Here is a 10,428-nt window from a genome sequence, read left to right on the forward strand (position 1 = left end):
CCTGTAGCCCTTTCCACGGTGAAGTTTCCGATTCAGGTACTAGAAATGCTAGGTTGACCGCACCTGTTCTGTAGGTGAAATAAAATTTGCATAGAAACGATCCTCCTCAAGACGCTGACATTTTAAGAAATGTCAACTCTTTGAAATGGAATTCTTTTTAAAAATGTATGGTATCCCAGCCGCATTTTAAATTGGGAAAGTGTACACGATGTTTAGAAAATACTAAGCATCATGTAAATTGTATTTGAAAACCTAAAGGAGTGTGATTCCAATCAGCAACAAAGCATTACTAACAGGGCTCCCGCCCCACGGCCCCACCCAGTTTCTTTTTTTTCCTAGTGTTTAAAGCAGTATTGCTTCATCCAGTCTGAATGCAGTCTGAGCACGGAAACTGAAACTGTCAATGATTGGTTATGAGGTGGTTATCTTCACGATATATATAATATACATATGTATATACACACACACACACACACATATGTATATATTTTAAGCAATCGAAAACAAAAACTATTAAATTGCTTAGAAAATCCATAGATCTCCAAGAATGTCTGGAGGTTTCCCAAGGCCCAGGAACCCTACTTTGAAAAACACTAACAATCATGTGAATTTAGCCAGCATACCAAAAGCTCTCCTTCAAGTAGTTCCCTGGGGTGTGATAAAAATGTAAGTATATTTGGCATCCAATGGAGTCCTGCCAAGAAGGACAATAGTGTCTTTTATTTATTTTTTATTTTATTTTTTTTACCATTTATTCATTTTTTGAGAGGGAGAGAGACAGAGCCTGAGGGGAGGGAGGGGTAGAGAGAGGGAGACACAGAATCTGAAGCAGGCTCTGGGCTCTGAGTTGTCAGCACAGAGCCTAGGGAGGGGCTTGAACTCACGGACTGCAAGATCATGACCTGAGCTGAAGTCAGACGTTTAACCCACTGAGCCACCCAGGGCCCCAACAATAGTTTCTTATAAATGCTAAATAAGTTAACATACCTAAATTGCAAAGTTTAGTACATTAAAAATGTAAAGTAAATTAAAGTGAATTAATGTGAAGTAAAATTAAAAAGTAAATGTGAAAGTCACGTGAAGTAAATTTAAAATGAACCAATGCAATTTTATTTTATTATTTTTTTTTTTTAATTTTTTTTTTTTTTTTATTTATTTTTGGGACAGAGAGAGACAGAGCATGAACGGGGGAGGGACAGAGAAAGAGGGAGACACAGAATCGGAAACAGGCTCCAGGCTCTGAGCCATCAGCCCAGAGCCCGACGCGGGGCTCGAACTCATGGACCGTGAGATCGTGACCTGGCTGAAGTCGGACGCTCAACCGACTGCGCCACCCAGGCGCCCCAGAACCAATGCAATTTTAAACGAACCAATAAAATCGCAGTGTGTTTGATGGGAATTTAATTCATTTGAAATTTTAAATGTTTAGCTTTTATCACTGGAAGGGAAAAAATATAAAGAAATTTCGTGTCTTGCATTTTCTGGAACTGGTAAAAAACATTTTGCTCATTCTATCCATATATTTTCCGTGTAGTAGAACAAGCATAGTGGATACGTTCTACTGTAGGAGGCTATGCCTGAAAATTTCCAAATGGGGGCAGGGGGGACATCTACCACGGTAGTAAGTTGTACTTCGGGAAAGACAAAATAAAGAATGCAAGAGTTTTACCCTCACTAAGGATGCTGTTATGTAAAGAAAGTTTGCTCTTTTTCACAGAAGCCAGGAAAAGGTTTAAAAAAAAAAAAAAAAAAAAAAGCCTGGCAAAGCTGGACTGATCTAGGACTAAGGTGAGGTTCTAGAACGAAAGGTTCAGGACTCTGGGACAATTCTCATATTCTCGCACGTTTATCCAAAGCCAAGAAATTTCCAAAAAGAGGTGAACATACTCTAGGGATGGGTTGTAGAGTACAGGGTTATCTGTTTTGTGGCTTTATCTTCCATATTATACTTTTTTTGTGGGTCAGATTGAATGATAGCATGGGGCTTGCTACAAACCGTCAATGGTATAAAGCATCACCAATAAAAATGAAGTTGCTCAGTATATAATATTGCTGTAATGTGTAGGTTTTTAATGTAGAAAGTCAGTTTTTAAATTGTTTTCAATATTAATGTAACAACAATCAATAGGTTATGTGTGTTTACACAGATATATATATACATGTACATATATATACATATATATGTATACATAATATTTAATCTACTGGTGGTCAAATTAACAACTGCTATAAAAATATAGGCAATACATACAAGTGACTGAATTCTGTCCTGTTCTCAATCATTTGTTTGGTTCTGTAACTAACCTGGAGTCAGATGTAGATCTCTCGCTGCTGTCGTTACATTTGCTTTCTTTTAAGTCTTACAGAAACAAAGAAAAACCCCTCCAAAGTGTCCCTGGCTCGAAGTTTTCCTGGCTCTTTCTCGGTGGATTCCAGAGGGTTTGATTACATCCTAGACCTGAAGGGCCCCCTGAATAGCAGGAAGAAGCAGAAGAAGGTATCAGTTTAATTGAAAAGAGTCCATTTGCTCCCAAAGATTTTATTTAGGTCCCCGCCAGAGACTGTGTCTCTTTCCCAGTGGGACACTTTCTCGGGACGCACGTCAAAAGGAATGAAATTCTGACTAAATGTCTAGCGCCACCTATTGGTAGTTAAGTATATATGGATTCTTGGCGACTGACGTTCCCACCAAAGTGGAAATAGAAGTGATTTTGATGATTGTTTCCAATTCATATGTCCATACGCGTGCTTTACGATAACTGTTGTATTTAAATATTGATGATGATGATGATACAAATTGAGTTATTTTAAGTTATGGTTTGTGTTATTCAGTTTCACAATTCCCTTAAAGCAGCACATGCAGGGACAGTTTACTTTTCAATAGTACACGGAAAACGGTAGAAAGATCTAGAGTATGAGGAACAAACAATGACATGGCATCTTCATATTTTGTTTTTTATACCTCGTCTTGAAATGCTGTTGTCACCCACAACACAACGTGCCCTGACTGTACACTGTATCTTTTAACACAGTCTTTGGATTGTTTCTCCCCTGACATCCAAGACTTTGAAATAATAAAGTTATTTAAATACAATTACTTCTCTGTGCTAGGACAAGATGGGCCACCAATGGTGCTGAGACAGCTGGATTTCAGCACGGAACGAATAGAGTTGGACCCTACCTCACACCATAGACCGCCATAATTAACTAAAACATGGCTAAACACCTAAACAAAATGTGGCATATACATACGATACAGTATTTATTCAGCCTTAAAAAGGCAGGAAGTTCTGACACATGCTACAACATGGGTGAACTTTGAGAGCGTTATGCTAAGTGAAATAAGCTTCATTTAGGAGGCAGTCAAGTTCATAGAACAGAAAGCAGGATGCTGGCGGCCAGGGGCTGAGAGGGAGACGGGCGTATGTCATGGTTAGGGAATTTTAGTGTGGCAGACTGAAAAGAGTTACACAGCAACGTGGATGTACTCAACACCACTGAACTGTATGCTTGCTGAACTTAATGGTTAAGTTCACCACTGAACTTAATGGTTAAAATGGTCCGTTTTGTTATGTGTATTTTACCACAATGAAAAATAGATAAAATCCTAAAAAAAAAATGGATCAAACAGAAATGTAAGAGCTGAAACTACAAAATTCATGAAAGGAAACATAGGCATAAGTGTTCATGATCTTGGTTTAGGGAAAGTTTTCTGATTTTTGACACCAAAAGCACAAGCAACCAATGGAAAAAATACACAAAACAGACATCAAAAGGAACAACTTCCACGCTTCCAGGGAGAACCGTTTGCAAATCATATATCTGACAAGGGACTTGTATCTAGAATATAAAAAGAATTCTGGCAACTCAATAATCAAAAGACAACCCAATTTCAAACGGGGCTTAAGAGTTTGAATAGACATTTCTCCAAGGAAGACATACAAACCGCCAATAAGCACATGAAAAGATCCTCAACCTCATTACTCATTAGGGAAATGCAAATCAAAACCATAATGAGATGATGGTGTATACCCACTACGATGGCACTAATCAAAAAGACCGCTAATAAGGGACCCCTGGGTGGCTGAGTTGGTTAAGTGTCCTACTTAGGCTCAGGTCATGATTTCGTGGCTTGTGAGTTCTAGCCGGGAACTGGGCTCTCTGCTGTCAGCACAGAGCCTGCTTGAGCTCTTCTGTCCCCCTCTCTCTCTCTGCCCTCCCCTGCTCACGCACTCTCTATCTCTCTCGAAAAGAAATAAACATTAAAAAAAAAAAAAGACTGCTAATAACAAGCATTGGCGAGGATGTAAGCAATTGCAACTCTCGGACGTTGCTGGTGAGATTTTAAAATGGTGCAACCACTTTGGGAAACACTTCAGCAGGTTCCTCAAATGGTTAAATATAGTTACCATATGGTCTAGCAATTCCAGCCCAAGAAAAATGAAAATATGAGTCTGCATAAAAACTTGCATACAAATGTGCATAGCAGCATTATTCACAATAGCCCCCAAACAGAAACAAGCCACGTATCTATTAACTGATGAGTGGATAAGTAAACTGTAGCGCACCCCTACAAGGTAATTAATCAACCGGAGAAATAAATGAAGTCACCGATCCAGGCTACAACATGGATGAGCCTTGCTAAGCAAGGGAAACCAGCCACAAAAGACCACATAGTGTATGATTCCATCTGTATGAAAGGTCCCAAACGGGCAAAACTAGAGAGACAGAAGTAGTTGGTGATTTCCTGGGATTATGGAGGTCTGGGGGGAAATGAGAGGAGACTGCCAAAAGCTTTTTTTTGGGGGCGATGAAAACATTTTAAAATTGACTGTGGTTAATTAGTAATTCTAATTAGTAATTTAGTAATTCACAGGTACCTGTGAGTATACTAAAAGCCACCGAATTACACATTTTGAAAGGGTGAATTGTAGGATCTGTGAAACATATTTAAAAAAAAAAACTGTTGTTAAAAAAAAAAAGAGAGTGGATGGGTCAAGACTAGATTCGCCGTCATTAAGCTGTGAGATTGATGAAAATGAAGTGAATAAAGCTCAAAAGAGAAATGCCAAACACCCTTCATGGTACTAAGGCATGCAAAATAATTAGTTTATATTTAGTGACTGTGAGGTTATTACAGTGCTTTATAGCTTGGACATTTATTTTGCTACGGTAATTTCCACTAAAATTGAAAACAGAGACATTGTTCTTACAATCCTCTATCTCCACTCATTCTTTGCAACAGGCAACATGAACTAGTAGCTGAAATCTTGAAATTGTCCCCCAGCTATGACTACTATCCCTCTTCCTGGGATTGTCTTTTATATATGTTAATTTCCTAAATGCACAAGCTGTTATTTTCATTCAGAATGTTAAAGTGACCCGGAGGTAAAAATCATTTAAAAAGTCTTGATTTTCACAGCCTTTTCTGCATTAGAAGCTTAAAGAATCCCCAAGGCAAGGCTTCTCCAAGCCAGGTCTTAAGAACCATCCAGGTGAGAATTTCCTCGGCGACTTGGTAAAAATGCAGATTAATGCAAGTTACCTCAAACCTACCATACCCCCAGGTGCTTTTAATGCAGACTAGCAGGTGTAGGTTTAGAAATACTTTACTTCCCTACTTCATCAGAGAGGTAGGAGTTTTGAAATCTCATTGCCATATGGAGAATTACAGAATCCTAGAATGTGTAAACTGAGAGGCACTCAAGAGTAATCTTGGGCAACCCTCTCATTTTATGGAAGAAGAAATGAGATGATTAGCCCAGAGCCATACAGCTATTAGGGGCACAGCCCGGACAAGATGGAGCTCAGGCCCAAAGCAGTGTCCTGACTCAGTTGGAACAAAGCTAGGTTGATCGGGGACCCCTGGAGCACACAATAATACATCCATCCATAGTTAGCTAGAATCTTGAAGCTTAGTTCTGTATATAAATAGGGTCCAGAGAAGAGAGGAATGAAATAGCATGAAAGAGGTCCCCGTCAAGATGATATTTTAAAGTTTTCTTTGCTAGAGCTCTTCTATATTCACCAACATAAATTTAAAGTTGAATATGTAGTCTCTGAATAGGATTTCGTGCCGTCTCTTACAATATTATGTAAGTGTATGTAAATAAGAAAGCTCAGTTCTGTATTTGTAGAGCCAACTACTCCTTTCCTTGTTGGACACTTGGGACTCCCCATTAAGAGCTTTCTAAATGTTGAGATGCTTCAGCAAAGCAATTTCATAAGTTAGTTTTCTCTCCTTCCTTCTCCCTCTCCCTCTCCTTCTCTCTTTCTCTTTCCTTCTTCTGGTCCTGGAAACTGGCCAGCAAGATTATTTATGGCTCTTAGTTCACTCACACCTTAATAATAAACAGAAGCAGTTTTCCTTTGTTTTTGCATTTCAACAGCATGGTAGTTACAAGTTGGCTCCCATCCGAAAGCCCTCTCCGGGTCTAACGTGCTGTGCTGAGTATATACATGATTAACCAGTACAATACGTGCAGCAAAGAAACCAGGTGAGAGATTTATTGATTCTGGCTGAAACAAATTGAAAAGTAACCTTGAACACTTTGTGAAGTCCATAATGAGTTCCACAAATCAACTCTGGAGCCAGTTTAGCACGTCCATTTAGTTGAGGCAAAGAGCCTGTGTTTGATCTAACTTAATAAAGTAATTCCAGTGTAAAAAAGTAGGTCAACAAAATGACGAGATTCTAAAATTCCAAGGGGTGTTGTGTGTGTGTGTGTGTGTGTGTGTTTACTAACAGAAATGCATTTATTTCAAATAGAATTAATGCTTTTGGTAACAGATGACATTTTGTTAGATATTTGGGGGATTCCTTCTACTAACGAATACTTTGTGATTGATTTGTGGAATGAACAAGTGTCCCCACGTAAAGCCGATTGCAAGTAAAATTCAATGACTTGGCCTTTCTAGAAAATTTCTCTGCCCCTCGGGAGTCAGAATTCAAACTGCGACTGTAAACTAGAACAAAGAGTTATTGAGTGTAGTTGATATTACAGAACAGAATTTTGCTGGACTGCTATTTACCTCATCCGAGTTAAATATATTAACTGACAACATGAAGAGGCCGTGTCTTCTGAAATTCACTAGAAGGTTAACATATCGGAGTAATCAGAGCAGCATAGAGAGTAACAATTATTTGACTCGCTTGCACCAACTGACTATGTAAAATCAGAAATGGAGAGAATGTGTGTATCTGAGCACATATGAATGATCGGGATGGTAGAGACACAATTTCAGCCTCAAATGTGTCATCGTGGATGTTTTCTGCCGGTTTGTTTGTTCTGTTTGGGAACCATAAAAGGAATATATCAAATATATCTTCCCTTGGATCTTAAATTTTGTTCACAACATTTTTCAGTTTAGGTTAGGAATTATCTGGTTCTCTAGCGGTAGAGAATTCCCTTTGTGCGGGAAGATCATAACTAGGTGAAAGTGGGCACAGGTAAATCATCCAGGCAGCTATCAGGAAGTTTGATTCTTTTACAAGGCTGCAAATTTTTTCCTGGCCCCAAATAAAAATGACTAAGTTCCCCGAAGTGTGGGGTGATAAGAGAATCAAAAATGAGTAACCGTGCTGCATTCTGACTGCAATCGACTCCTTGTTTTGGTAGAAAAACCCACAGATTTAAGAACTGAATAAAAAGCCCTCGGTCTATTGCTTACAACTAGAAGAACTCTGTCTTCTCTAGGCAAATGTTTCCAGACAGAAAACCTACCACAATCAATTTTAGAAAAATATTCCTCTTTGAGGCAGGAAGGACAAATAAGACGTTTAAACAGCAGCTGGTAAAATCATTTGCTAACCCTCAGTGTGGTAGCTGAGGCCGCCCTGACCCACAGCCGTGATGCCTTGCTTCGCAGAGAACTGGCAGTGGGGTCTTGCACTGACCGAGAACTCCAGCGATCGCCACATCAAGCAAGCCATGTTGCCACTCATGCTTAAATCTGAAAGCCGTCTGGTTAGGGTACAGCTCACTGTGTAGACAAAGAAGGCTTTTCTTCGTCATTTTGAGTCCTCGGAAAACTGGAGAATGCATTTTTGCACAGAACATGGTCATGTCCCTTTTAAATCCCTTTGTGAAAATTATTTAAGAGGATAACGTATTGACTGCGGATGAGAATTTTCTCCTACACAAATACTTTTCAAGTTCATGCAATCCCCAACCTTATTTAATACCATTGAGCGTGATGCTGAATTTTTCTGGAATATGTTATCGAGTTCCCAAATGAACAAGAGCATACCCGGTAAACATATACAACCAACACGTATTAGGAAAACGGAAAAGGGTTGTGTGTTAAAACTTTCTTCCCATCTTACTGTTACTCTAGTGTCGTTTTGAACTTGATCAACATAAGGTAAACTTATCTTTTTTTTTCCTCCTTTTTTCAAAGTTCATCAGTATTCCAGCCATAAACTTTAATTGCCATTTAATTTTAATGAGACTGAGAAAGAGAGGGTGAAAACTCATTTTACCCATTCCAGGCAGGAAGGTGGAAAGAGAGGAAACACCTCATTTAGGATGCTGAAGTAGATTTGTACAATGCTTTAAGCAAGATTCTTTCAAAAGTAACTATAAAGTCAAGTTGAAAATAAGACATAAAATAATAAATCAGGTTTAAAATCAAACTTGTCAGATGTTAAAATTGTCCTATGACTAATCATAAATCCATTAGTTTATGTGCTAGAACATTTTTCTATTAACTACTATGGAAGAGAAGATAATTCATTTACTGCTAATGTGGAAATGAGCCTGTGGGGGGACGGGGGTGGGGGAGTGGTGCAGGGGAATAGGGAAGTAATAATATCCTGATTGGTGCAACCCTAGTGTCTGTTATCTTCCAAGCAGGTTTCAATTTCAAACAAAACTTTTAATATCTGTGTCTTTTCCAGATTGTCTCTGATTTCTAGTTTTTTTTTTTTTTTAATTTTTTTTTTCAACGTTTTTTATTTATTTTTGGGACAGAGAGAGACAGAGCATGAACGGGGGAGGGGCAGAGAGAGAGAGGGAGACACAGAATCGGAAACAGGCTCCAGGCTCCAAGCCGTCAGCCCAGAGCCTGACGCGGGGCTCGAACCCACGGACCGCGAGATCGTGACCTGGCTGAAGTCGGACGCTTAACCGACTGCGCCACCCAGGCGCCCCTCTGATTTCTAGTTTTTAAAATTTTTTTAATGTTTATTTTTGAGAGAGTGAGAGAGAGAGAGACAGACAGAGCACGAGCAGGGGAAGGGGCAGAGGGAGAGGAGGACACAGAATCCAAAGAGGGCTCCAGGCTCTGAGCTGTCAGCACAGAGCGGGATATGGGGCTCGAACCCACGAACCACGAGACCGTGACCGGAGCTGAAGTTGGATGCTTAACAGACTGAGCCACCCAGGCGCCCCTGATTTCTAATTTTTTAAAATAGCAGTTTTACTGTTATGATTGACATACTATACGATTCACCCATTTCAAATGTACCATTCAGTGGTTATTAGCAAACTCAGAGCTGTGTGATCATCCCCTCAATCAAGTTTACAGCACTCTATCACCCTACAAAGAAGCCCTAACCCTTTTAGCCATCACCCCGGTTTCTCCGTACCCCCAGCCCAAGCAACTGGTCATCTATTTTCTGTCTATGAATTTGCCCACTCTGTACCCCTCATATAAAGGGAATCATGCAGTATGTGGTCCTTTGAAGAAAACCTTTTCATCTGTGACTAATTTTGAAAACTTACAGAGGGTTACTAAAATAAAACTTACACAAAAGTCCATTTTTCCTTTATCCAAATTCATCTATTTTAACTAAATGTTAGTGGGTTTCAATGTCTTCATTCCTGCAGCAATACAACAGTAAAAAAAATTCTATTTATGTATGAATGGTCTGTGATTGCTTATAAATAATTTGGATTGTCATGTTGAACATTCTTAAAATTACTTGAAATTTTGGGGTGCCTGGCTGGCTCAGTCGGTTGAGTGTCTGGCTTCGGCTCAGGTCGTGATTTTGCGGTTCGTGGGTTCAAGCCCCACGTCGGGCTCTGTGCTGACAGCTCAGAGCCTGGAGTCTGTTTCAGATTCTCTGTCTCCCTCTCTCTCTGCCCCTTCCCTGCTCATGCTCTGTCTCTCTGTCTCCAAAATAAATAAACATTAAAAAATTTTTTAAAAATTTCTTGAAATTTCAGGGATAGATATGTATTTGATACAGGCCAAATGATTCTTTTTGCATGAGCCCAGAAATACACGAAAGCGTAAGACTCTAGCAAGTGAAATGAACTGAACACAATACACAAGAAATAGGATTTGAGAAAGCCAAAAAGATGCCAACCCCTTTTCCACCATTCTTATCAAATTTTGATAATTAACTAGTATTTATTAAGCACTTTGTGTCCCAAAGTGGTATAAGGAGGTATAAAGTGGCATAAAGAGGCATCTGAACAGTGG

The 10,428-nt window shown here is 39.4% G+C and overlaps 1 non-coding gene across 1 annotated transcript; it reads left to right on the forward strand.

Moving 5' to 3' along the window:
- The first annotated feature begins 9,940 nt into the window (after positions 1 to 9,940).
- On the forward strand, positions 9,941 to 10,025 carry TRNAR-UCG (transfer RNA arginine (anticodon UCG)). Its single transcript has one exon. It is a non-coding gene; the product is annotated as a tRNA-Arg (tRNA).
- Positions 10,026 to 10,428: the final 403 nt, after the last annotated feature.

The sequence above is a fragment of the Panthera onca genome, chromosome F2, assembly GCF_046562875.1.
Source record: "Panthera onca isolate mPanOnc1 chromosome F2, mPanOnc1 haplotype 2, whole genome shotgun sequence".
NCBI classification, from domain to species: Eukaryota; Metazoa; Chordata; class Mammalia; order Carnivora; family Felidae; genus Panthera; species Panthera onca.